The sequence below is a fragment of the Lithobates pipiens genome, unplaced genomic scaffold (assembly GCF_037356315.1).
Source record: "Lithobates pipiens isolate NorthernLeopardFrog02 unplaced genomic scaffold, aLitPip1_a1.2 Scaffold_1, whole genome shotgun sequence".
Classification (NCBI taxonomy): Eukaryota; Metazoa; Chordata; class Amphibia; order Anura; family Ranidae; genus Lithobates; species Lithobates pipiens.
Genome location: NW_027507685.1, coordinates 106,147,684 through 106,175,504, shown reverse-complemented (window position 1 = coordinate 106,175,504; position 27,821 = coordinate 106,147,684). Strand labels below are relative to the sequence as shown.

The following is a 27,821-nucleotide window of genomic DNA, read 5'->3' as shown; positions in this document are numbered from 1 at the left end:
ACACACACATATATACATACACATACACACACACACACACACACAATCTATATACATCTATATCTCTATAGATCTATATCTATCTATAAATACAGAAAAAAATCAGCGCAGTACAACCCCTTTACGAAAAGCTGCTGAACACCAAGGATCAATTACCAAATCCCAAAATACAATATATCAAACAGATGGTACAGCGCTCTAACTAAAATAAAATGATTACCAACATATTAAAATTAATTAAAAGTCCAAAGATAGCTTTTGTGTCAAAAAGTCCACGTGAGGAATCTTCAGTGGTATACAGTCAGTTCATGTATAAAGTGACTTAGTGCCAAGGGGGGGGGGGGGCACCACCAAAGGTAAAATTGGCTGCTCACATCATATGGACCCTTTAAATTACAGAGGGTCATATGCACTTAAATATAAACGAATGCTTATCAACTCGTCCAATCATTATACTCCTCTCAGACAATATCCGACCGGTTCACAAACGAAAACACAGCTTTCTCCCATTCAGAGTCAATTGAACTGACAGGTTCGTGGAATACCCACACTGGATCGGTATATAGCAGTATTCACATTTCCTCAGACCATGTGGATAGAAAGACAGGCCATAGTGCTCTCCATAAAAATTTTTTTTAAATGATGAATATACATAAAAAAACACACTTACAATAACGAAGCTTCATACGATCGTTAAAATGAACAATGGGTGACGTCACGTGATCTCCGTCCGTACGTTACGCCCCTATGGGTGGGACTTCATCAGCGGACACGGAAACTACGCGACAGCCGATATATAAATAGACAATAAGGGGTTCCTATAGTACGCTTACTGTGAGCACGACGTAACGGACAACCTCTCCATGTTTACGAAAGTTGCCAAGGTAACCACACATCCTGTCGTGTAGTACGAATCTACACGATAACAGGCAAATACCTCGGGGCAGCCCTTGTGAATTTAAACAAACGTTACCATGTTAAACGGCTCATCCCATCATGCCTATCCGCACGATGCAAATGAGCACGACGACGAGCGGAATTTAAAAAAGGAATCATATCAACATTTGCAAACATTGCCGTTGCAACAATGAATCCCTTCCCCTTATGTATATAATGTAATCAAATAAATAAAATAAAAAAGCTTAATGGGTACTCAAATCCAATACAAAAGAACCTCATTATTAAACACATTTTTAAATGGCAAAGCATGAACTTTTTTCTCCAAACTTGAGTTTACAAAAGTCCACCTCCTACAGAATGCATATAAAGATGTGTTTCGAACTTAATATTCAAAAAAAATTACCGGTAAAATTATTAAAATGTGTATTATAAGCTCTTTACTAAAATTCTTGCAAATCGCCTTTCCCAATTCCTGACGAAATTGATTGACAGAGACCAAGTGGGGTTTGTCCCTTCTAGACATGCTGGAGATAACACCAGACGAACTATTGACCTCATCGACATACTTAACAGAGTTAAACGCCCCGCCTTGATTCTCAGCCTAGATGCTCAAAAGGCTTTTGACAGATTAAGTTGGCCCTATATGTTTGCGACCCTTAATAAGTTTGGAATAAGTGGCCCCTTTGTTTCGGCCTTACATGCCCTCTACTCTAAACCCCTCTTCCCAAGTTCAAATGTCATCTTTTACTTCTCGCCCATTCCCTATGTCCAATGGTACCAGGCAAGGGTGCCCCCTATCCCCCCTTCTCTTTATCCTTTGCCTTGAGCCTTTAGCTGAAGCCATTAGATCCCACCCAGACATACGTGGGATACCCATGCGACAAAGGGAATATAAACTTTCTCTCTTCGCCGATGATGTGCTTTTGACTCTTACTAACCTCCATACTTCACTCCCGTCCCTACACGCTCTCCTCTCTCAATTCAGCTCCTTGTCAGGATACAAAATTAACACTTCAAAAACGGAAGCCTTACCCCTACACATACCCCCTGCTGATCTCCTCTCTCTCAAAATTTCATACCCTTACCGCTGGTGCTCCTCTTCCCTTAAATATTTAGGGATTCAGATCACATCAGACTACTCTACCCTCCACTCAGCTAATTATGCCCCTATGTTTAAATCTATCAAATTAATGCTGCGCCAATGGAACCCTCTCCCTATCTCCTGGATAGGTAGGATCAATGTCTTGAAAATGACGGTTATGCCAAAATTACTGTACCTCTTTGAAACCTTCCCTGTGTCTATCCCTATGGCTCAACTGAAACTCCTCAAAAGGTGGTTCCTGAATTTCATTTGGAAGGACAGGGCCCATAGGGTGGCCAGCTCGGTAATTTTCTCGCCCAAACGTCAGGGGGGTATGGGAGCCCCAGATATTTATAGGTACTACTTGGCTTCCCACCTCCGGGCGGTGGTATCATGGTCTAGTATGTGCCCCCCGAATAGATGGGCGGAGATAGAGATGGGTTCCTTGTTTCCGACCCACCCTTGCTCCCTGATTTGGTCTCCTACCCTATCCTCGGATCTATGCCTGGGCCCCATGTTGTTTACATTTAAATTGTGGCGTTCTTGTTGTACCAAGTTCTCTTTAGCCTCCTCATGTCCTCCACTTTCTAATGTTCTTTATAATCCCCTGCTCCCAGACAGCTTATCTCATGTTCGGATGTTCCCATGGGCCAAGGCAGGCCTGTTCCAGCTCCGCCACTTTGTACATCGTGTCACTCGCAAATTCTACTCATTCTCCGATCTCCAATCCAAGAGTAAAAATCCAAATCATTTGTCCTTCTCATACCTTCAAATCTCCCACTACCTAGCATCCTTATCGTCATCACTCACCCTAACTAAACCCACCCATTTTGAGCTTATCTGCTCCCAGGGACCATACCAAACACGACTAATTTACGAAATGTTACGTTATCCATAGAACCCCATTCACATATGGTTAAATGGTCTCACGCCACACAACAAATCTCCCCCTCCCAATGGGCCAAAATTTGTACATCCACCTCTAAGATTTCCCGATGTGTTGCGCATAAAGAGACGGCTTACAAGGTATTATTTTTTTGGTATAGGACACCTAAGGTTCTTCATCGGTACGATCCCTCCCTTTCTCCTCTATGTTGGAGATGTGGTAAACTTAAGGGTACTCTTTATCATATATTCTGGCAATGTGAATTGATAGCTCCTTTTTGGTCCAGGGTGGTATCTTTGCTCCAACAGATCTTCAGTATCTCCATTCCGTTGGATCTGTTGAATCTCCTTCTAGGTCTTCCGGTTCCTGGTTTGGGAAAATCCTCAAATAAATTGGCCTCCTTCATTCTACTAGCAGCCAAATGAGCTATCCCTGCATGTTGGCTATCTACCTCTCCCCATCCCAGACACAGCTAATTCAAGGTATTGGTGATATCCGCAGGATGGAGCATATGTCAGCCTTGACGGAAGATGCCACTGATAGGTTTGATAAGATTTGGAATCTCTGGGATAGTTCAATTCACGGTTCCTCTCAGTGATAGTATCCTGGTTGTTTTGTTTTGTAGTTTTTCTTTTCTCTCTCACGTATTATTTATTTTTTATTGGGGTTTTTTTTTCCCTGTATTGTCCTTTTCTCTGCTATGCTCTATGATGTATCATCTCACCGTGTATGTACTCTCAATTACTGTACTTAAATTTGATGCTCGTTTTGTAACGTTCTGTTTATTTTTTGCACTTTAATAATAATACAATTTATTAAAAAAAAAAAAAAAAATGTGTATAATACACATATCGACGTGACATCACCTGCAGCCAATAAATTAACTGCTTCGCGCCTGCCCTATAGCCGAAATACGGCTGCAGATCGGACGCTAACTGCCGGGAGGCCGTTCAGGAACTGCCTCCTGTTTACTTCCGCAATGCGCGCTCCCGCGAGCGCGCATTGGGGAAGTTCTGTGCTGGCCGTGTCCCTCGGACACAGCCAGTCACAGATCGCTGTAAACAGCCAATCACAGCGGCCGTTTACAGCACGATCAGCTTATCCAATGTGAGATGATCTCATATGTAAACATATGAGATCATCTCTCAGCACCGCTCTCCCTCCTCACACAGACAGCGTGTGAGAAGGGAGAGATCAACGGCTGCAGCGGCCGTAAGTTTAAAAAAAATAAATAAAAAAAAGGAAAAAAGTGCCATTCTCGCCCTAGAGCCATCCTCGCCCCAGAGCCACCTGTTAGTGCCATTTGTCCCCAGTGCCATCTGTCATCAGTGCCACGTGTCATCAGTGCCACATAGTGCCATCTGTCATCAGTGCCACATATTAGTGCCACCTGTCAGTGCCACGTATCAGTGCCATTTGTCATCAGTACCACCTGTCAGTGTCACTTGCCATCTGTTGTCAGTGTCACGTGTCATCAATGCCACTTATCAGTGCCATCTGTCATCAGTGTCACGTGTCATCGGTGCCACGTATTAGTGCCATCTGTCATCAGTGCCACGTATTAGTGCCATTTGTCATCAGTGCCACGTATTAGTGCCATGTGTCATCAGTGCCACGTGTCATCGCCACATGTCATTAGTGCCACGTATAAGTGCCATCTGTCATCAGTGCCACGTATAAGTGCATCTGTCATCAGTGCCACGTATAAGTGCATCTGTCATCAGTGCCACGTATAAGTGCATCTGTCATCAGTGCCACGTATAAGTGCATCTGTCATCAGTGCCACGTGTCATTGTCCTGGTGCTCCAGTGCCTTCAAAAGTGTAATAGGTAGTCAACAAGTTAGATGTGTAATTTATGCTCCTAGAACATGTGACGGCGCTCCCTGCATGTTGGGCCTCTCTATGTGGCCTGGCTGTGAAAAAGTCCCACACATGTGGTATTGTAATACTCAGGAGGAGTAGCAGAATTTTTTGGGGGGTGTCATTTGTGGTATACACATGCCACGTGGGAGAAATAACCTATTACAATGACAATTTTGTGGAAAAAAATAAATAAAAAAATCTTAATTTTGCAAAGAATTGTGGGGAAAAATGACAACATCAAAAAGCTCACCATGCCTCTTACTAAATACCTTGGAATGTCTACTTTCCAAAAAGGGGTCATTTGGGGGGTATTTGTACTTTCCTGGCTTGTTTGGGTCGCAAGAAGTGAGATAGTCCACCAGTACATCAGATGTGATCAATTTTGTGCGATTCGCACCAGAGTTTGTAGACTCTCTAACTTTCTCAAAGACCAAATAATATCCACTAATTTGGGTTATTTTTTACCAAAGATATGTAGCAGTATAAATAGTGGCAAAATTTATGACGAAAAATTAATAATTTGCATAATTTTGTCACAGAAACAAAGAAATGTGCGTTTTTTTTCAAAATTTTCGGTCTTTTTTCATTTATAGCACAAAAAATAAAAACCCCAGAGGTGATCAAATACCACCAAAATAAAGCTCTATTTGTGGGGGAAAAAAAAAGGACAAAAAATTCATTTGGGTACAGTGTTGCATGACTGAGTAATTGTCAAAGTGTGAGATCACCAAAAGTTGAAAATTGGTCTGGGCAGGAAGGGTGTTTAAGTGCCCAGTAAGCAAGTGGTTAAATAGTACTAAAAATACAATAAAAAGTAAACAATAAAATCATCGATCAGTAATAAAACAGTTAATATCAAAATCGACATTCAATCCACCAGGCATTAATACATTGGTCTCATGTATCCAGTAAGATTCCCCTACGACTTAACTGGCGTATGAAATTACCGCCCCCCCCCCCCCCTCCAATGTTTTGTGACCCTCTCAATCCCCCAAAATTTTAGGACTTTAGGGTTTTGCTGATGGAATTGTTTAAAGTGTCGGGACACATTGTGGGTTTTCAGACCTTTTTTAATATTATCAACATGTTCTGCTAAACGCACATGTAAAGGTCTAGAAGAAGTGCGTCCTATGTACTGTAACCCACATTCGCACTCTAACATGTAAACCACCCCGATCGTGTCACATGTAATCAATTGCCGAATATTGTATTCCCTATTAGTTGCAGAGGCCAGAAACTTCTTCCGTTTCTTAATGTTGACTTTAGAATGCTTGCACGGCTTACACTGCCCACAAGCGTAGAACCCCCCCACCCCCCCCAAAAAGGAGAACAATCGGTTCTCTGACAGAATAGGGGGGTTAAGAATGTTGGAAGCAAGACGGTCCCTCAGAGGAAGCTTTTTTATAAATAAACTGTAGGTAGCACGGGTCCCAAAATTTTGCCCCGCTTTAAAATTGACCAATGTTTAGACACTATCTTCGAATTTTTTATGTTGAACATTGTAATCTAAAATCATTCTGAAATTTTGCTCACTATTATTAGTCTCCCTAGGTTGACTGGAGACTGAAGTAGTCCTATCAATCTGTTTGACCTTTTCAAATTCTACCTTTAAGACCGACCTATCATATCCCTTTTTGTTCAAATCTGGAGATCAACACTTCGGATTGAGATATATAATCCTCACTCCTCGTACAATTACGATGTAACCTAATGAATTGTCCCCTGGGGATGTTACACAATCAAGATTGGTGATGACAACTCCCCAGGGGGATATAAGCGTTACGATCAGTAGGTTTAAAATGGTTAACCAACCTTTGTTGATCTCCAGATCCAAAAAGACTATATGATCTTGAAATATTCCTATCATTGGAATCCAAAGATTGAATAAAAATGTAGAGTCATCTAGGACCATCCCAAATCAAAATAAGATCGTCTATAAATCTACGGTAGCACACCAGTTCTGGGGGGCGATGTTTAAAAACTGCTCCTTCCTCCCAGTGGGCCATAAATAAGTTGGCCACACTGGGAGCAAAACGAGCTCCCATCGCAACCCCTCTGGTCTGTAAATAAAATTCCTTGCCATACCAAAAATAATTTCGGCTCAGGCAAAAGTTTAAACAAGTCAGCAAAAATTCCTGATGTCTACCCGACAATGTTGATGATGACAAGGCCCACTCAACGGAGGTCATAGCGTCATCATGCCCTATGATAGTGTATAGCGAGCCTACATCAGCTGTCACCAAGATACTGGAAGGGGAACATCCCAATTCTTCCAAAATTTGTATACTATGTTTAGTATCTTTTAGGTATGCCGGAGTGTTCACCACTAAAGGCTGAAGAAAAAAGTCAATATATTGACCCAATCTAGCAGATACGGAATCGAGACCGTTCACTATAGGCCTCTCTGCGGGATTGGTACTGTCTTTATGGATCTTAGGGAGAAAATATATTATAGGAGTTCTACAAAACAAAGGGTCTAGATATGCTGCTTCCTTTTTGGATAAGATCCTTTGGTCTTTTCCATCTTCTATGATGGAACGCAGTTCGTCTTTATACGTTAACATTGGGTCTCTATTTAGGATTTTGTACGTATCCTCATCATTTAGCAGTCGGGACATCTCCCCTTGGTAATACTCCTTACTTAAAATTACCAACCCCCCCCCCCCTTATCTGCGGGCCTTATGACAATCTCTTTGCGTGCTTCTAGAGATTTCATAACTCACTTGATATATTGGGGATCCATAATTTTCTTAACTCTTAATTCTTCCAAATCTTTTGTGACCATATTTTAATACTTCCATATATTTATTTTCCACATTAGAAGGATTAAAAATGGACTTATTACGTAAATTAGAATGGTCACCCCCACCCCGTGTGGGGCCTACACGTGAATTAGACAAAAAGTATTTTTTTATGTTCAAGGTCCTAACATATTTCTGAAGACTCACATATGTCTGGAATTTGTTTAAATTTTTTACGGGTGCAAATTTCAGGCCTCTGTCTAATACTTTTATTTCATCAGTGTTTAATGCAATACCACTCAGGTTGTAGATCCCCATACCTATTGGGGTTTGGGCCTTTTGTAGTCGCCTACCCCCTCGTTTTCCTCTCTTTCTTTTCATTTCCTGAGAGGACCCACGCTGGGTGGAGTGTGAGGAGGTTGTTGTCTCCACCATTCCCCTACATTGGGTCTGTATACTGGTGGAACTTGCTCCTGCCTCCTGTGAAAATCCCCTCCTCCATAAAGGTGCCTGGTTAGCTAATGGTGCATATTTATTATAGGTGGGTATTGGTCTTTCTGGGGGAAAATAAGGTCCCTCTCCTCTCTGCTGACTTCCTCCCTCCCCATACTGGTTATTCGTCCTCCAATCATTAGATTGATTTACATAATGAGGAGAGGGGGGGATAGTGATTATCCCTCATAGGCCATGATTGCCGATTCTCTCCTCTACCTTTTCCTCGTTTGTTTTTACCCCTCCTACCATTTCCCTTAGCATAATTGTTCCCCCGTCTTGGAAACTGACTAAATTGCTGGGGTGAAGCATATGTATGAATAGGTTCTACACTCAGAGGGCCTTTCTCTCTGTTTTTATTAGTCTCACCTGTGGGGTTCTGACTAATGCTAGTAGCTGAATTAGAGGCTACTTACCACTTAAAAATGTTACCCGGGGTAACACATACCCTTTTCAACACACGGGAACCTTTGAAAATAGTTCTCCGTCCTCGGAGAACACCTACTAAAAATTTGAAATCTACAACTCATGATACAATCATGTGATGGTCAGTGGAAAGAATGCTCCTTACACTTGGTCATTGGGAAGAATTACCCCCTTACAGATAGCTAAAAAGATCAATGGTGTCGGTGGGATCTTATCTAAGTGGCAGAAATTGCCCAATGATGAAGGAACCCCTAGCAACCACTGAACCCTGGTTGAGAATCAGTGGTCTATCCTTTATATCATATACCATGTTTTACTTGCGTGAACTTTTGTCTCATGCTTCATGCTCATATCCTCTTGCGTGGGAATCAGTGGCAGTGCGTCCATAAAGGGCGCAGGAGCGCCGCCCCCACTCTCCTGTCACTCTCTAATCACCATAGATTCATGCATTGCATGAATCTATCTATGGTTGCTGCTGACACCCCCTATTCAGGTGCCCGGCCCCTTTTCGGTCACCGGGCACCTGAATTAAGCGGTGGGGGTGTTTTTTGGAATAACCTGATTAGAGCTGTAAGCTCTAATAAGCGTCCAAAACCGTGACAAGCAGTATTTTAGCAAACCGAAGGAATTCGCATGGCTAACACTGTACCGCCCCTTAGCCAATCAGGTGCACAGGTCTGTGTTAGCTGTGCCCCAATTGGCTGAAACGACAGGCGCTGTGATTGGGCGCCTATCAGGCGTCCAATCATAGAGGATGAGCGGGCAGGAGAAGAAATGGAGGACACCGCTGCCGCCGTCACCCGAGACAAGGTAAGTGCCAGGTGGGGGCATCGTGGCAGCACTTGGGGCACAGAGATCAGCAGTAGGAGATACATGGTCTTCTTTGCAGGGACAGCTTCATTTTGAGTCACAAGGAAATCTTGCTCTCAGGCTCTATGCAGTTGATGGTTTGTCACTTTATTTTAAATGATTCACAATGCAACAGAAACACACAGTGAGTGGCACAAAATTTTCTGAGAAACATACAAATAAAAGTAATATGCAATGTACCTGTATCTGCTTTACACTGTATCTGTGCAATTTGGAGGACTTAAAAAAAAAAAAAGGCGGATTGCTTGAGTGATTTTCAGGAAGGATAAATTGTGAAACCTGTTCATTATGAGCAACAACGCACACTTTTTTCTATGTTTTTTTTTTTTTCTATTTTAATTTATAAATGGCCCCATTACATTTTAAAGGTCTCTGTTGGTTACAGGAAATAAAGCTTGCCTCACACTGCATACTTATGTCTTATTATACTTACTGGGCAAATTGGCTGCGTTTTAATGGGCACAGCGGCTGCGTTTTGATGGGGCTTTTTTTCAGAATTTTTCAGTTTGTTTGCGCCCCCCAAAAATTGAGCACCAGCCGCCACTGGTGGGAATTGCTGTGCCACCAAAGCGACAATTCAAAGGATTACAAACTCCGGGCTGGTTATTGGCCACCACACCATCTTACACGATTCGCTATAGGATTGCATTTACCAGTTATGAGCAGATAGCCACTTGAAGACTAAGCTTTTTCTGGCACTTTTTGTTTACAAGTTTAAACCAGTATTTTTTTTTGATAGACTCCTAATGTCTCCCTAAAGAGGACCTGTCCAAAGCTATCACATAGGGAGGTTGTCATTCCCTGACCGTTACAACCAGGGCTACTTTGGAGGTCAGGGGGAAACATTAGGGGTCTAATAGACCCATGATGGCTCCAAAAAAGGTATCCAACTTGTATCGGGGATCCAAGAGCACTCCCTTCATGAATGTGAATAGACTAGAAGTGAACTGGGCCCTTATCGTTATTTTTTTCCAGTAGGATTGCTCACACAAGCCTCGTCAGAAGCGGATATGGCCGCTCTTAGGTCCCCAAAAACACTGGGATCCATTTTTTGGATGGTCCCCTTGACTGTTATTGAAGTAAAGTTGTGATGTGGAGCTCAGTTCCAGTTTTTTTTTTTACAGCCCAATTGTCCAAACATCTCAGATCCACACCATGGGTAACAAGAGAACGTTTGGTGACCAAGTGCCATCAACCCCCCCCCCCCCCCCACACCACCCAAACCTCAAAAGAAATTTTAGCTGTAGCGCCAAATTCCATTTTAACCCCCTTATTGCTGATGTGACATATACGCTATAATCGCCAAAAGTATTGTGACACCTGCCTTTACACGCACATGATAGTTAATGGCATCCCAGACGTAAGCCCCATACACACGATTTTCTGCAGATTTTGGTCTTCAGATTTACCAAAACCATGTAGCATAAGGGCCGGCCTGATTGCATACAAGTTGAACCTCCTAAGGTTTGACCTCATATTATATGGTTTTGGTAAATCTGAAGACAAAAATCTGCAGAAAATCTCAGTGTGTATGGGGTCTATTGGGGCGTCGGCCTTTACACACACATGAACTTTAATGGCATCCCAGTCTTAGTCCGTAGGGTTCAATATGCCTTTGCAGCTATAACAGCTTCAACTCTTCTGGGGAAGGTTGTCCACAAGGTTTAGGAGTGCGTCTATGGGAATGTTTGACTATTCTTCCAGAAGCGTCTTTGTGAGGTAAGGCACTGATGTTGAGAAGGCCTGGCTCGCAGTCTCCGCTCTAATTCATCCCAATGGTGTTCCATCGGGCTGCGGTCAGGACTCGGAAGGCCAGTCAAGTTCCTCCACACCAAACTTGCTTATCCATGAGTAAGGGTCAAAGGTCAATGCCAGGGTCAGTATATTTTGGGCAGGATTTTTATTTTATTTTTAATTAGTGTCGGTGTGTTTTAGGTAGGACATATAAAAAAAAAAAGTAAAAAAGACACTATTGTTTCTGGGCTGTACTACGGGTAGATACCACCCTCGGCCAACCCATCCCCCCCAGCACTAAAGCCAAAAGCCTTGGAGTCATCTTTGACTCAAACATGACCATGGATGCACAAATAAGATCAGTAGTCAGCAGATCCCACTACCTTCTTTGACTATTGCGTAGACTCATCCCCTTCATCACAGAAGGAGATATAGCAGTAGTAGTTGGATCATCAATTCCCGACTCGACTATGCAAATTTCCTCTACCTAGGACGTCCAAAATAGCAAATTTCACATCTACAAATCGTCCAGAACACAGCAGCCAGACTGGTAACTGGAAAAAAAAAACCCTGGGAATCAATCACACCGTCCACGAGGAACCTCCATTGGCTAGCCACGAAGGACCAAGTTAAATTTAAGACCCTCTGCCTCACTCACAAATGTACAAGGAAAAGCCTCGCAATACCTCTGTAACAAACTAATGCACCACACCCCTGGTTGCCCTCTCCGGTCAACTAACCAGAACCTCCTCCACATCCCCGAGACCCGTTATAAATGAATAGGCGAACAAAGGTACACAGTCCAAGGACCACGGCTATGGAACACTTTACCCGTGGACATCCGCTTGGAAGAAAACCATCTGGCCTTCAGGAAGAAGCTCAAGACCCATCTCTTCTGAAGACCCAGATGGACACTGGCAGCAAAAGCCGCCCTGAGGCAATTTAGTCCGCATATGTAGCGATATACGAGTTACTCATTCATTCATACAACAGCTAACATACACGGATGTGGTATCTCTACGATCCTCAGGAGAATGGATTGTTCTTTGGTGGAAGATAAGTAGTAACAAGAAATATACAGCTACATTTACAAAGTTTTTCATTTTTTTTTGTTTACTATTTTGGGCTAGTTTTCCTTTGATGATAAAAAAAAAAAAGAAGAAAACTCCAACAGGAGACAGCCATTACCATTTACCATCAAATGAAAGCCCAATTTGTCCTGAAAAAAAAAAAAAAGAAGTGGTGTAATCCACCTGGATGTACAAAGTATATATGTATGGTTTTACCAACACGTGTCAAAATTGCAAAATTGTGCTCAGGCATTAAGATTCCTTTTCCCCTTAGGCACAAAGGGGTCAAACGACCTTATTTACTTCGTCTATTTTGGTATCCTGATATCTTGGGCACAGCAGAAGCCGATCTGTGGGTGCCGGGCTCTCCATGTGCTCCGGCACCCGCCGATGGTCACCAATATTAGCCAATAAGTTCATTAGTTTGATTCACAATTTCTGAGTTTAAGTCATGAATTGCGCTGGGTGTAGGAACCAATATTAGGTTACATATTTATTGCATTAAAATAAAATTTTAGCTGTAGTTCCCAATTCGGTTTTAGGAGATGATTGTATTCTGGAACCCTCTGCAACACCTACAGTACATGATCAGTACACGATTGTTGGCTTTTATGTGGCTCTTTAGATGTGGATCGAGTTGCCTACTTAGAATATCTCGGTGACCCTACTTTTACCCAAGATCATGCTCGGTTGGCGCATAGCCCCGGTCCTTCTGGAGCTGATTAGAGTAGAAAAAATAAAAAGAAGATTTGTTTGGTGGGTCTTGGATAAGTTGAGGGAATCCAGCTGTCAATCGATAAATATCCACCGAGAACAGCCGCTCGCTTTTCATCCTCGTGGCGCATCTTTTAATCTACCAGCTAAGCTTTAAATTACGACGGCAAATTAATTTTCCTCTGCACACAAGCTACAAGACCCGCTCTGTGTAACAATACACACAACGTCTGACTTCCTCACAATATAAAAATATAGAGATTGTGTTCTAAAAGTAAAAATCACCCAGACCTCTATGGGATTGAAGAATGGAATGGTTCGTATTAAAGGAATAAAAGGGGACATTAAACTCTAAACAGCCGAATAGATATTACAAAAACACTAAATTATAACAGACTGAAAAGGAACAATTAAGAGAAATTCATTGATAGAGTTTATATACATTTTAACACGTTCCTGCTGGTCGTGAGCATAAATGTGGTAGATTGGCTTTAAGACTGGAGCCACACAATGCCGGTCAGTGCTGCCCATCAGTGCCCATTATTGATGCATATTAATGCTTTCTCATTAATTCCCAGTGATGCCTTTCAGAGCCCATCAATGATGCATATTAGTGCCCTCATCAATGCCCAATGATGTCCTTCAGTGCCACTCATCATTGCTGCATATTAGTGCCCATCAACGATGCCCTTCAAAGCCCATCATTGATGCCTGTCAGTGCCCATCAATGATGCATATTAATGCCTTCTCATCAATTCCCAGTGATGCCCTGCAGAGCCCATCAGAGATGCCTGTCACTGGCCATCAGTGATGCATATTAGTGCCTTCTCATCAATGCCCAATCATGCCCTTCAGTGCCTCCTCATGAGTTCCACTCATCATTGCTGCATATTAGTGCTCATCGGTGATGCCCTTCAGTGCCCATCAGTGCCTTCTTTATGGAGTGCTACCCATCTGTGCTGCATATTAGTGCCCATCAGTGATGCATAGTAGTGCCTTCTCATCAATACCCAGTGATGCCCTTCAATGCTTCATGAGTGCTACCCATCATTGCTGCATATTAGTGCCCATCAGTGATGCCTTCAGTGCCTAGTGATGCCCTTAATTGCCCATCAATTATGCCCTTCAGTGCCTCCTCATGAGTGCTACCCATCATTGCTGCATATTAGTGCCCATCAGTGATGCCTTTCAGTGCCCAGTGATGCCCTTCAGTCCCTCCTTTATGAGTGCCACCCATCAGTGCTGCATATTTGTGCCCAGTGATGCATATTAGTGCCCATCAGTGATACATATTAGTGCCTTCTCATCAATGCCCAATCACGCCCTTCAGTGCCTCCCCATGAGTGCCACTCATTGCTGCATATTAGTGCCCTTCAGTGATGCCCTTCAGTGCCTCTTTTATGAGTACCACCCATCAGTGATGCAAATAAGTGCCTTCTCATCGATGTCCAGTGATGCCCTTCAGTGACTCATGAGTGCTACCCATCAGTGATGCCTTTCAGTGCCCATCACTGAAACATTAGAGTCTCCTCATCAGTGCCCATCACTGATGCCCTTCATTGCCTCCTGTAAACCCCTCCAATCGTTTTTTTTCAGCGAAGGAAGCGGCCATCTTGGCGTCTGTTTAATCTACAACTGCCATGATGCTGCACATGTGATCAGTTATGACACCAGCCATTGGATGGTTTGACATTTTGGTTGAAGAGCACAACCAATGGGAGTGTTACATTCCCGACACGTGCCGGAACTGTAGCCCTTTTTTTTCTTTTTAAACAGTTAAATGGGCGGGCTTACTTCCATATTAAGGGGGCGGTGGCTTAAGGGGTCTCTCCGAATATATTACTACAGATCAGTGGCGGCCAGTCCACAAGGGGTGCAGGGGCGTCGCCCCCCCCGCACAACCCGCCCATGTGTGCAGCCATGTACTGTCCGGGGGCGCCAGACCAACAGGTCTCTACCACATCCATCCCCCCTGCACAAGCATGTGACCAGAGCCAGAGGTCCCAATTGGCCCATTTCATGTTGTCCTCAACCCGAAACCCATCGGCTTCCCGCCCTGGTCAATCAGGACAGGAGGTGAAGACCCAGAATCTGGAAAAGAAGATCGGGTCAACAAAGAAGCTGCGGCGCCGGGCACCAAGGGGAGCCGTGACCGCTGGAGGGTTCCGTGCTGTAGGGTGTCCTGGAGGGGCCAACTGGGGTTCACCCGTGCCCCTCCCTCGCCCCCCAAAATCCTCCAGCACCAGCTGCCACTGTTACAGATAGAAGCCAAGACGAGGTAGGGTGTGAAAAAGTAAAAAAGGTGGAGCTGGTGGGGGTGAAAAAAAAAAGAAAAAAAAAGTGGAGAGGACGAGGAGGTGGAAAAATAAAAAATAAAAAAGGTGGGGATGACAGAAGTATCCGAAAACACGGAACAGAGGGAGGTCTACCGGAGATTGGAGCTGCACCATTCTGGGAAAAATGGGAATCGCTTTTTTTTTTTTTACTTAAAGATCCCGATTCTCACAGTGTAGCATCATCTTTCACATAATTATACAAAAAAATTGGGATAACTTTACTGTTTAGTCTTTTTTATTCATTAAAGTGTCTTATTTTCCCCAAAAAATTGCATTTGAAAGACGGCTGCGCAAATACAGTGCGACATAATATATCGCAAAAACAACCAATTTATTCGTCAGGGTCTCTGCAAAAAAAAAAAAAAAAGTTTGAAGTAATTTTCGAGCAGAAAACACACACACACATAACATAAAATATAATATAATTGAATATAATTATTTTTTTTTAACCTGAAAACAAGTGCCAGAAAAAGGTTTAGCCTTTAACCACTTGCCGACTGCCGATGTACATCCTTGTTATGACAGCAGCTAGCTGCCATAACCCCGTTATCCTCGTGTTCGGCCGGCAGTTCTGCAACAGCTGGAGGTCCGCTAATTGCATATCCCTCCTCTAGGGTTTTAGAGAAAAAAATAAAAAATAAAAATTAGAAGTCAGCAGCTACAAATACTGCAGCTGCTGACTTTTAATAATCGGACACTTACCTGTCCCAGGGTCCAGCGATGCAGGATAACGAATCCCCGCTCATCCCCCTCCTTCTCTCGGCGGCACCGGCATTGCAACTGTGGGCACCCAGCTGTGGCTTCACATGCGCGAGCGGCGCCGCGAGCCATGATTGGCCACGCAGTCACCTGGGATCGGTCACGTGTCCCATATGACTGACAGGAGGGAGGGGGCGGAGCTGAGCCCTTCCTGCACCAAGGGGAAGTGACGTCAGGAGACCAAGCACTGAAGGAAACAGACGAGGGACCCCGTAGCAACAGGCATTTAGAAGCGAGTTAAAAAAAAATTCCCCATTTTTAATTTTTTTATTTTTAGGAATTTTAAGCATTTCTTTTTGGTGTGTGGAACAGCACTTTAAGTGGTTAAACGTCCCTCATTTACAGACCGAAGTTCATTCCTTTGATCTAAAGAACAAAAACGTTACAATGTTTATAGTTAGCTCGGCTGAGGAATGTTGTGAAACTTGGCAGACTGCCTGTTTTGTTTTTTGGGGGGGGGGGGGGGGGGGAACGACGACTGACAGCTGTCGGCTGGTGAAGAGAACTCTGCATAGAAAATGGTGAAATTGCTTTGTTGAGATCGGCGGGGGAAAGAATCGCAATTCTTAACGATTAATTGTGCAACTCTACCGGAGATTGGCGAACACTCTCTCCCTCTAATGAAGATTTCACTTTTTTTTTTTTTTTTTATTACAGTCAGATAATTCCCAGGAGCTGTCCTATTTAAGGTCACATAATTCCACTCTAACCGTGAATTTCCCAGTCTGCTGGGGGCGTGCTGACTGGATTTATAAAAAAATAAATAAAAAGCGGTCGGCTCTGAAATGACAGAATACATTTAGAAGCGGAATGGCGTCTAAGAAACAAAATCAGTAAAACACACATAAGCTTCTTATGATGTGCTGCCCATTCTGTGAAGTGTTTTCACAATCAGACCGGCAGGAAATCCATCCATTGTGTTCAGATGCACAAACGGCTCGCAGGACTAGGCGCCCATTTTTAACCCCTTTAAAAAACGTCTACCAATGTACAGAACACGGATACAAGGCCAGGTATTCAAGGGGTTAAATGCAAGCTCACAGCTGCAGCCCTGACCTACCTATTGATTTTTTTTTTCCTAGAAGCCGCAAAGGGGATTTCAGGTAAAAAGGGATTATGGCGGCTACACCTTATTTTGGTTCTGAAGGTGCCCTTCAACATCCCCCCCACCCCAATTTGCCCAACTGTGCCGACATACATCGTCGTGCTCTGGTCGGCATGTGGATAAGAAGAAACACATATACATTTTTTATAAATACACATATATAATTTATATATAAAATTTATATATTTATAAAAAAAAAAAAATGTGCAGACATTTTTAAAAACATACCGGGAAGGCAAGTGATTAAAAGCACCAATTAGAGAGTTCCAAAATTGTGACGACGCCCCTAATTAGAGTGCCATGGGAAGCTTGCAGAGTTTGCAGCACACGCCTGTGCAGGTAAATCGTCCCATTACAGATAACTGCCAAAGAACTAAAAATAAAATAAATAAAAAGTCCCATTTATCTTCCTGAATTTATCTGCCTGGAGATTTTGTAAGTTTGCCCACTTACAAGAGACAGAAGATCAACCAAAAATCCAGAAAAAAAAAAAACACATGATACAAATGTTATAAATGGAGTTCAGTGAGTAAAATAAGTATTTGATCCCCAAGCAAAACATGACTTAGTAGTTGGTGGAGAAACCCTTGTTGGCAAGTACAAAGGTCAGACGTTTCTTGTAGTTGGTGACCAGGTTTGCCCACATCTCAGGGGGGATTTTGGTCCTCTTTTTATAGATCTTCTCTAAATCCTTAAGGTTTCTTGGCAACTCAAAGTTTCAGCTCCCTCCATACATTTTCTACAGGATTAAGGTCTGGAGACTGGCTAGGCCACTCTATGACCTTAATGTTGTTCTTCTTGAGCCCTCCTTTGTTGCCTTGGTGGTATGTTGTGGGTCATTGTCATGCTGGAAGACCCATCCACGACCCATCTTCAGTGTTCTGGTTGAGGGAAGAAGGTTCTCATCCAAGATTGTACAATACATGGCCCTGTCCATTGGTCCCTCAATGCGGCAAAGTTGGCCTGTACCTTTAGCAGAGAAACAGCCACAAAGCATCATGTTTCCACCTCTGTGTGTGACTGTAGTGATGGTGTTCTTAGGGTCAAAGTCAACATTTTTCTTCCTCCAAACACGGCAAGTCAAATTAATACCAAAGAGCAAAATTTTGGTCTCCTCTGACCACTGTACTTTCTCCCAATCCTTCTCTGAATCATTTAGATGTTCATTGGCAAACTTTAGATGGGCCTGTCCATGTGCCTTCTTGGAGGAGGGGGCTGCAGGATTTCAATCCATGGTGTGCTACCAATGGTTTGTTTGGCGACTTTGGTTCCAACTGCCATGAGATCATTCATAAGCTCCTCCTGTGTAGTTCTGGGCTGATCCCTCCACTTTTCTCATGACCATCCTCACCCCATGAGGGCGAAACCTTGCATGGAGCTCCAGATCTCAGGGCATTTAATGGTTATTTTGTATTTCTTCCATTTTCAATAATCGCTCCAACAGTTGTCTCCTTCTCACCAAGCTTCTTGCTGATGGTCTTGTAGCCCATTCCAGCCTTGTGCAGGTCTACAATCTTGTCCCCGACGTCCTTTGACAGCTCTTTGGTCTTGCCCATGATGGTGAGGTTTGAATTGAAGAAAGAGATTCTGTGGAAAGGTGTCTTTTATATACATAATGAGTTGTCGTTAGGAGAACCTTCTTACATCGACTGAACTTTTTCAACCTGACTAACTATGCAACTACTCTGTGCACCACATGAGCACCTACTGTAGACCGTCTGTGGGAGCCAGAATTATTGTTGGTTGGTGAGGGATCAAATAATAATTTTACTCCCTTTATAACATTTGTATCGTGTGTATTTTCTGGATTTTTGGTTGATATTCTTACATAGTTACATAGTAGGTGAGGTTGAAAAAAAGACAAAAGTCCATCAAGTCCAACCTATGTGTGATTATATGTCAGTATTACATTGTATATCCCTGTATCTTGTGGTCTTTCAGGCGCTTATCTAATAGTTTCTTGAAACTATCAATGCCCCTCACTGAGACCACCGCCTGTGGAAGGGAATTCCACATCCTTGCTGCTCTTACAGTAAAGAACCCTCTACGTAGTTTAAAGCTAAACTTTTTTCTTCTAATTTTGGTGGCCACATGTCTTGTTAAACTCCCTTTTGCAGAAAAGTTTTTTCCCTGTTGCGGGGTCGCCAGTACAGTATTTGTATATTGAAACCATGTCCCCCTCTCAAGCGTCTTCTCCAGAGAGAATAAGTTCAGTGCTCACTTTTCCTCATAACGAATATCCTTCAGACCCTTTATCAGTTTTGCTGGCCTTCTTTGTACTCGCTCCATTTCCAGTACATCCTTCCTAAGGACTGGTGCCCAGAACTGGATGGCATACTCCAGGTGCGGCCGGACCAGAGTCTTGTAGAGCGGGAGAATTATGGTTTTATCTCTGGAGTTGATCCCTTTTTAATGCCAATATTCTGTTTGCTTTGTTAGCAGCAGCTTGGCCTTGCCTGCCATTGCTGAGCCCATCATCTACTAGGACCCCCAGGTCCTTGTGCTTGTCCTTGTCTCTATTATATAAAATACACCTATGATAAAAATGATAGACCCTTAATTTCTTCGTAAATGGGCAAACTTACACAATCATTTTTCCCCACAGTTATGCTCATACATCTTGAGGGGGGGCGCAGTTTGGCATGTTTGCCCTGAGCTCTAGGTGACCTCTTCTCGGCACTGCTGTCAGCCTTGCAATGGCTCATGGGACTCGTAGCTTCCAGCAACAGCCGGAAGGCCACAGGTTTAGCGCCCATAGTAGATGATGCTGGATGTCCTCCAAAACAAGAAAACAGGGGTGGGGCTCTGACTTGCCGCAGATTCTAATGCACAATGTGAGAAGCTCACAGTGTGCAGTGAAATCAGAAATTTCAGATTTCAATTTCAAATAAGAAATTTCAGTACAGGAGAGGAGCCGGTACACCCATACAAGACCAAAGGGAAGGCTGGAGTTCCTCTTTAAGTCTTATTGGAAGGGGGAGGGGGGGGGGTATTTCAACTCTCCCAGTGTATGGCTACTGCAGAAATTACTTACGCCAACTGTGAGCCTTTGCTGTAGCCTTTGGTATTACAAGTAACAAATGTATGCAAAAATTCCCCGATCCTGGGTAGAGATGTCCCTACAGTGGAATCCATTTAGAGAATAATAAGCGGACTTGTGTGACAAGTAAAGCTGTTCCACAATGGAATTCAGAGCCGCCTCGGACTAATAAAAACTTGTCTGGAATAGAAAAGTGCCCCACTAAAAGGAAACAATATTTCCTGCTCTATAAAATGAATGAATTATAAAAAAAAAAAAAAAAAAAAAAAAAAAAAAAAAGGATAATGCAACCTCAGTTATAAAGGTAACTAAAGAGACAAAGGAGTTATAGAATCTGTCAAAAAGTACTCAACAGCCTCAAACATGGAGATGAACTTTGCTGACATCAATTACCCCTTTTTCTTCCCCTTAAATAGGACAATTATTGGGAAAGAGGAAGTCATTTTCCCTCCGAATAGCACACGGGTGCTTTATTCATATATACCTGTTGCCGATAACCGCCAGCGACTGGACAGTTCTCGGCATCGCCTGTCTCTAGCAGGGAACTTTATTTAAAAAAAAAAAAAAAAAAAACGAGGGTTACCAACTCGTCATTTTAATTAGATAGAACTAGATTCAGCCTGTGCCTTATTTGGGATTTATACAGCTATATATCCTGTTGTTATTTTTGTGTCAGCAATTAACCAATTCCTGCCAGTGTAGCACACACATGCATCAGTGCAGTGGGTGTACTTTAACTACTTCCATATACTTGCACCCCCTTCCTGCCCAGGCCAAATTTTTCAGCTTTCAGTGCTGTCGCTGTTTAAATGACAATTGCGCGGTTGTACCACACTGTAGCCAAATGAAATTTTTATTGTTTTGTTCCCACAAATAGAGCTTTCTTTTGGTGGTATTCGACTACCTCTGCGGTTTTTATTTTTTGCTAAACAAATGAAAAAATAAAAAAAAACTAAAATTTTGGGAAAAAAATAAGTTTTTCTTTTGTTTCCGTTATAACATTTTGTAAATAAGTACGTTTTCTCATTCACTGATGAGCACCGATAAGGGGGCATGCAAGAGAACAGTCCTTCTGGAGGGCCGTAGCATGAAGTCCACGCAGAACGAGAGCCGCGCCACACAGCTGTCGTTTGATGGCCGGCGGGCGGGAAGTGGTTAAAGTTATTGTAAACCTCTAAAAAAAAAAAAAAAAAAAAAAAAAAAATGAACAAAGCATATCCCTCTATGGTGTGCACTTGACTCAATCCAGAGCACCTAGTGTGGTTCTTCTCTGATCCCTCCTCTCTATCTGCATGAGTCACTTCTAACAATCTAATTCGACACCAAGCAATCCTGAGAGATGTCCCCAAACCCCTACCTTCCACCTCCAGCACACAGAAGATAGACAGCCTCAGCTATGCAGGTTTCCCAAAGAGGCTGTGTAAAGGGAGGTGTGTCCTTTTCCTCCACTCAGATCTCAATTTACACTGAGCTCTCCTCTCCATCATGTGTAGTGTGTGAAATCAGATCACTGCCCCTGCCTTCTGGAGCTACGAAATAGCCTTTTGATTTGCATGTTCTAGAAGGCTGCAGAGGACAGAGAGCTGCTGCTAAACCGGTACGACTTATGTTGTAGGATTTGTTTAATCGTTGTGCATCATCCAGGGCAGCTAAGGCAGTACAGCCGGCCCTCCTGTACCGGGCCCCAGCCCCATCAGTTCAAAAGGGGGGGCAGGCAACTGTCAAAGAGAAGGGGACAAGTGTACCGCCTTATTGCTCCTCTTCCAGGTCCCCCTGCAGCGCTTCTGGCTTCTCCTCCTCTTCCTCCCTCCGGCTGCATGGCAGGGAGTCTTGTCAGGTAGGTTGAATGGGGCCCCTTGATTTCTAACAGCAGCCCTGATATTACCCGAAGCCAGTCACTTCACTGGGTATATGGAAGGGTTTACCGCCACTTAAAAAATTAAGTTACTAATTTCACTTATAATGAAAAGGTGATCTAACTCCAAATTTCCAGGCCACCTCCTCGGCCCCTGCTACACATGGCAGCCCTAAGCTGTCGGTGTAGAGGTTCATATAACATACACCACAACATACAACACAATACACAGCCCCAGAGTAAATAGCCATCATAATGCTTGCGGCGGTTGCACTAACCATTGGGCTAACCAATGGTCTGTATGGATAGGCCATGGGGGAGGCGCCCAGGCCGCCATGGAACCTGGGGAGGCGCCCAGGCCGCCATGGAACCTGGGGAGGCGCCCAGGCCGCCATGGACACGGGAGAGATGCCATGGAACAATGCCTAGGCCATGGACATGGGGAGAAATCTAGGCCATGGGGATAGGTAGAACACTAGCTTTTTGAATTGATGTAGAGTGGCCATTTTGGTTAGGTCCATGTTCCAGAATGCTTTTTATACTTAAATCTAAAAAAAAATTTTTTTTACTTTATATTACATAAGCTAAATACAAGTTGTAACGTTTTTGTAAGTCTGTATATAAAAATACCTTCTTGTATCAGGACACTCGATACATGGAGGCAGTCAAGCCTCAGCCTCTTAATGTCAAGGGTAACTGTAAATAAAGGAGTTTGTTGCATGTTCAGCACATATAGATTTAGGCAAAGGACCTCTGCAGGTCTCTATAGGAAATCATTAGAAACAGTTGGCTCTGGTTAAACCATAGAGGTGACTATTAATTAAATTAGCATTTGCATGGTGAAAAAAAAAAAAAAAAAGAGAAGATGTTTGTATATTTTCTTCTAGAACAGGGGAAGGCGTCACCTAATAAATGATGGCTTATGTGCATTTACACTGCTTCAGCTATCATACCCTGTGAACCCTCTAAGTTTGAAAAATAGAAACAAAGACAAAATCAGCAGGGAAATAATAGCCAATGGGAGAAGGGGGAAAAAGGTGTTAATTAGGGCTGGTGAAGGGAAATTAAGTGAGCTGCTGAGTGCCAGCGCCACTGATCCCATCCCACCACTACCATCACCCCTCTGCCCCTGATCCCAGCCATCCGTCTGCCCCTGATCCCAGCCATCACCCTCTGCCCCTGATCCCAGCCATCACCCTCTGCCCCTGATACAAGCACCCCTCATCACACCATCCACCCACCTGCCCCTGATCCCAGCCACCCCCCTGTCCCTGATCCCAGCCATCCCTCTGCCCCTGGAATACCTGGTGTACAGAGTAAATGCAGAACAAACAACGTCGCATTGTACCTCTTCTATATCTCACACAGTGTTTATAAACACCGTGTCAGAAGGTCAATTTTTTGGGACAGAAGCAGCTGTGTTTACACAGCAAATCTCGGCTGTCATTTTGACACTTATGTGTACAGGGGGACGGGGGGTGCTACGTACATCCTGGGCACGTGGAGGTGCGAATTCCCTGATGCTTCCATGGTGCAGGCTACACATAAATGCTGTTATTTCTTAAAATGTTTAAAAGCGGCCTGGGTATCAAAGTATCACAAACACTGCGCAATTATTAGAGCCCCCCCCCCCAACTCCTACAATGCTCTGCGGCAGACCTGCTATCGATCTTTATTTGCCCCTTAATAGGCTGGTGTATCCAGGCATCAGAAAAAAATAAATAAATAAAATAAGAAAAGAATAAAGAAAAAAAAAAAAAGTAATAAGAAATAAAATTGTGTCTCAAGGGAAACTTTAACAGTTGATTACATTTTAGTTGTAATAAAGTTAGTTATTCTAAAAGGCATTTTTTGTGATACTAAGTGATACTTAGCTGCTCTGTGTAATGGTTTTGCACAGAGCGGCCCCGATCCTCCTCTTCTCAGGTCCCCCACTGGCTCCTCCCCCCTGCTGAGTACCAACATAGCAAGCCACTTGCTCTAGGGGGCACTCGTGCTGGCTTTCATGCTCAACCTGTGGCCCTTTGGTATTTTTTGTGCAGCTCCGACCGTCTTCCATAGTGTGCCTGCCGTCTCCGACCGTCTCCCGTAGCACGCCTGCCGTCTCCGACCGTCTCCCGTAGCACGCCTGCCGTCTCCGACCGTCTCCCGTAGCACGCCTGCCGTCTCCGACCGTCTCCCGTAGCACGCCTGCCGTCTCCGACCGTCTCCCGTAGCACGCCTGCAGTCTCCGACCGTCTCCCGTAGCACGCCTGCAGTCTCCGACCGTCTCCCGTAGCACGCCTGCAGTCTCCGACCGTCTCCCGTAGCACGCCTGCAGTCTCCGACCGTCTCCCGTAGCACGCCTGCAGTCTCCGACCGTCTCCCGTAGCGCGCCTACAGTCTGACTATATCCTGCTGTGTGTCTGCTGTCTCAGAATTTTAATTTTAACCTTAATTTTAATTTTAACCTTTGTTGATGTGAGCTGCACTTAAGGGCCATGGGGGAAAGACCTCTGTCCTAGAAGGATCCCACAGGTATGGCCCATACATACTTACATCGGGCCAAGCTGGCCCAGTGAAACCTTGTATAAAATGCTATACTGGGGATCCACCTTAAATAAATAAATAACACACTGAACGGCATACGCCAAACCAGACCTTCAAAGGGCCGCCTAATGCCGTCTATTGCATTTAACAAATCCTTTGTCTTGGGACATACCATACAAATTTCCAGTTAGGGAAGTTGCACTGAACGGTATTTGATAAAAGCAAACTACTAAATGTTGCAAATCCAGGCTGGCCGATGCACTAAATCTATGCTTTTAGCGTATTAAATATTAAGCCTCGTGCACTTAGATGACTTCTTTATAGAAACTCTTATTGCTGCATTAACAATTGACATCTAAAAACAGGTTTAAGTTAAAAAGGAAAAAAAGGAAAAACCTGAATTCTTCCGGCATGTAAGGGGGGGGGTGATTGAGGTATTCTCCTCCAAAACATATAGACGCTTCTCTCCGGAGAATCTTTTGGAATCTTTATAAAAATTGAACAAATGGATGTAATGAAAGAAGAAACTGGGACGGAGAAAAAAAAACGCAGGACAGGATATTTATCTTACTTGTATCAAAGCTTCCAAGCAACGGAAATCCGGTTTAAGTGTCTGTCATTTTCCAAGCAGCGTGCCCGACCATAAAGTGTATTCACGTTTCAGAATAGAATACGAGAACAGCTACCGATTCCCGAGGGTTCCAAAAACAGGGACTGGCAACCGAGCTAATGTCTAGAAGGTGCCAGAAAATGGAAGATGGCTGGAGAAGTTTATTTTCATTTTACAAATATATAATCAGAAACCTTGATTGCTTTCTTTTTATTTTTACTTCATTGTATCAAATTATCTTTTTTTTTATTATTGTTCTGTCTCCTATGGGCAGGGCCAGCTTAATGCATGGACTGCCCAGGGGCCCCACGATAATTGCATTACACCAGATTTGGCAACTGTCCCAGATTTACCGGGACAGTCATGTTTTTTTTTACCAAGTTGTCCCAGAAAGCATCCCAGAACATGTTACTGTGCTGATCCCAGTATTGTGCCCTCATCACAAACCCCCCCCCCGCCTTTTATTGAAAGTACTAATAATAATGGGGGCCCCACAATAATTGCATTACACCAGATTTGCCAACTGTCCCAGATTTGCCGGGACCATCACGTTTTTTTACCAAGTTGTGCCAGAATGACCATGTCCCAGGCAGCATCCCGGAACCTGTACTGTTCTGTCCTGATCCCAGTACTGTGCCCTCATCACACCCCCCCCTTTTATTGAAAGTACTAATAATAATAATAGGGGCCCCACAATAATTGCATTACACCAGATTTGCCGGGAGAGTCACTTTTTTTATTAAGTTGTCCCAGAATGACCATGTCCCAGGCAGCATCCTGGAACGTGTACTGTGCTGTCCTTATCCCAGTATTGTGCCCTCATCACAGCCCCCCCCCCCCCTTTATTGAAAATAATAATAATAATGGGGGTCCCACAATAATTGCATTACACCAGATTTGCCACTGGTCCTGGATTTACTGGGACAATCACGTTTTTTTACTGTACTGTTTTTAACGTGTACTGTGCTGCCCTGATCCCAGTATTGTGCCCTCATCCCACCCCCCCCTTTTATTGAAAGTACTAATAATAATAATAATAATAATAATAATAATAATAATAATGGGGGCCCCACAATAATTGCATTACACCAGGATTTGCCATTGGTGTCAGTTGGATGAAGAGTGCCCCATCATTGGAGTCAGTTGGAGGAAAAGTGCCCTCTTAATTGGGGTCGGTGGGAGGTATAGTGCCCCAGTGGACAGATAAAGGCAAGCAAAGGGCTCCATCCGCCACCCTGGGACTCTAGATGATATGGCTCCCATCAATCCCTGATCTCATAAGCGTTAAACCAGTGTGTGATTACTTGGGGCAACGGTAAGAAAGGACGACAAAAAATAAAAAAATAAAAAGGGTCTACATTAGTACAACTTACCAACCAAGTACCCTCAGAAATTGAATGCAAGTGTACCCAAAAGAAATACAGCTTTGTAAAGAACATACGACGATCACAACAAAATATCAGATTTCATCGATGTCTCATTCTGTTTACTGCACTTTCTAGGAAGTTTCATAAATTAAAAAAATAAATAAAAAAACACCATGCCATTATTTTTCAAAGCATTTCTAATTTATAGCAATTTTTCACAAGTGCCTAAAACTTGAAAATCAATATAATTCACACATCAAGCCATCCATTTACTCACAGATTCAAGCCTCAGGATGAAAGCAATGAAAGGATTTTGCGGGGAGGAGTATTATTATAAACCAACAGGAATATTGTGGGGGAGTGTGAATCGAGCGACGTGACAATGTGTAAAGCTGATAACACGGGGAATAAAATAAAGGCGATGTGTGACTACGTCAGCTGAAAATGTTAAAAAAATTCAAATAAATAACGAACGCTCTGTTATTTTTCTGGCATTACATTTCATACAGAACCACTGGGAACAATTAATACAGTAAAAAAAATTATTTTGGCCCAAGAACCGGAAGTGACGTCAGACGTGAGATGTCGCTCCGGTCCTCCAAAATAAATAAATAAATGACATCTCCGAATGGAAATCGCCTCCGGATCACTTTTAGAAGAGGTGGCGGGAGGGGTTTGCCCCCTCCTCCTGCCAATTTCCAGTCACCCCCGGGCTTACCTGATCCCCATTGGTAAAGCCTGGGAGCGATCTGATGCGGCCATCTGCTGGGCAGGAAGTAGAGTTAGGCCACTCGTCTCTATGCCCCTGGAGGACCGGAGCGACATCCGACATAATTTCCGGTTCTCGGGCCAAAAGAAATATTTTTTTTTTTTACACTGTCCCCTTATTTTTTATCACTTTTATTACTATTACAAGGAATGGAAACCTCCCTTGTAATAGAAATACGGATGAGAGGTACTCTTTATGAAGAAATCTGGGGTAAAAAAAAAAAAAAAAAGCCAAATCTTTCCTTTTTACCTTTTTAAAAGCAAAAGAAAAAAACTTTTTTGGGCATTTTTACTTTAAAAGGTAAAAAGGAAAGATCTGGCATCTTTTTGACCCCGGATCTCACCATAAAGAGGACCTGTCATCCGTATTTCTATGTTTACATTCCTTGTAATAGGAATAGAAGTGATCAAAAATAAAAGGGACAGTGTAAAAAATAAATACATAAAAAAAAATATATATATAAAAAAAAAAAAATAGAATGAAGAGCCCCCATACTCGCTCACAGAAGCGATCACACATGCAAGTCACACCCACATATGTAAATGGTATTCAAACCCCACATGTGGGGTATTGCCATCAGCAATAAATTCTAGCGCTAGACCTCCTCTGTAACTCTAAACCGGTAACATGGAAAAAAATAAATAAAATGAAAGCATCGCCTATGGAGATTTTT

General features: G+C 43.3%; 1 protein-coding gene across 3 annotated transcripts in view; it reads right to left on the bottom strand.

Moving 5' to 3' along the window:
- STRBP (spermatid perinuclear RNA binding protein) overlaps positions 1–27,821 on the bottom strand; it is a 253,102-nt gene that overhangs the window by 188,461 nt on the left and 36,820 nt on the right. Inside the window, exons 3-4 of one of the 3 annotated variants that reach the window (XM_077469361.1) lie at positions 24,974–25,135; positions 24,799–24,888 (exon numbers count right to left, since the gene is read on the bottom strand). The exons of the other annotated variants lie outside the window; for them this stretch is intronic. The gene's annotated coding sequence lies outside the window, so the exon portion shown is untranslated. The remainder of the gene's footprint in view (positions 1–24,798; positions 24,889–24,973; positions 25,136–27,821) is intronic. 3 annotated transcript variants of the gene reach the window in all.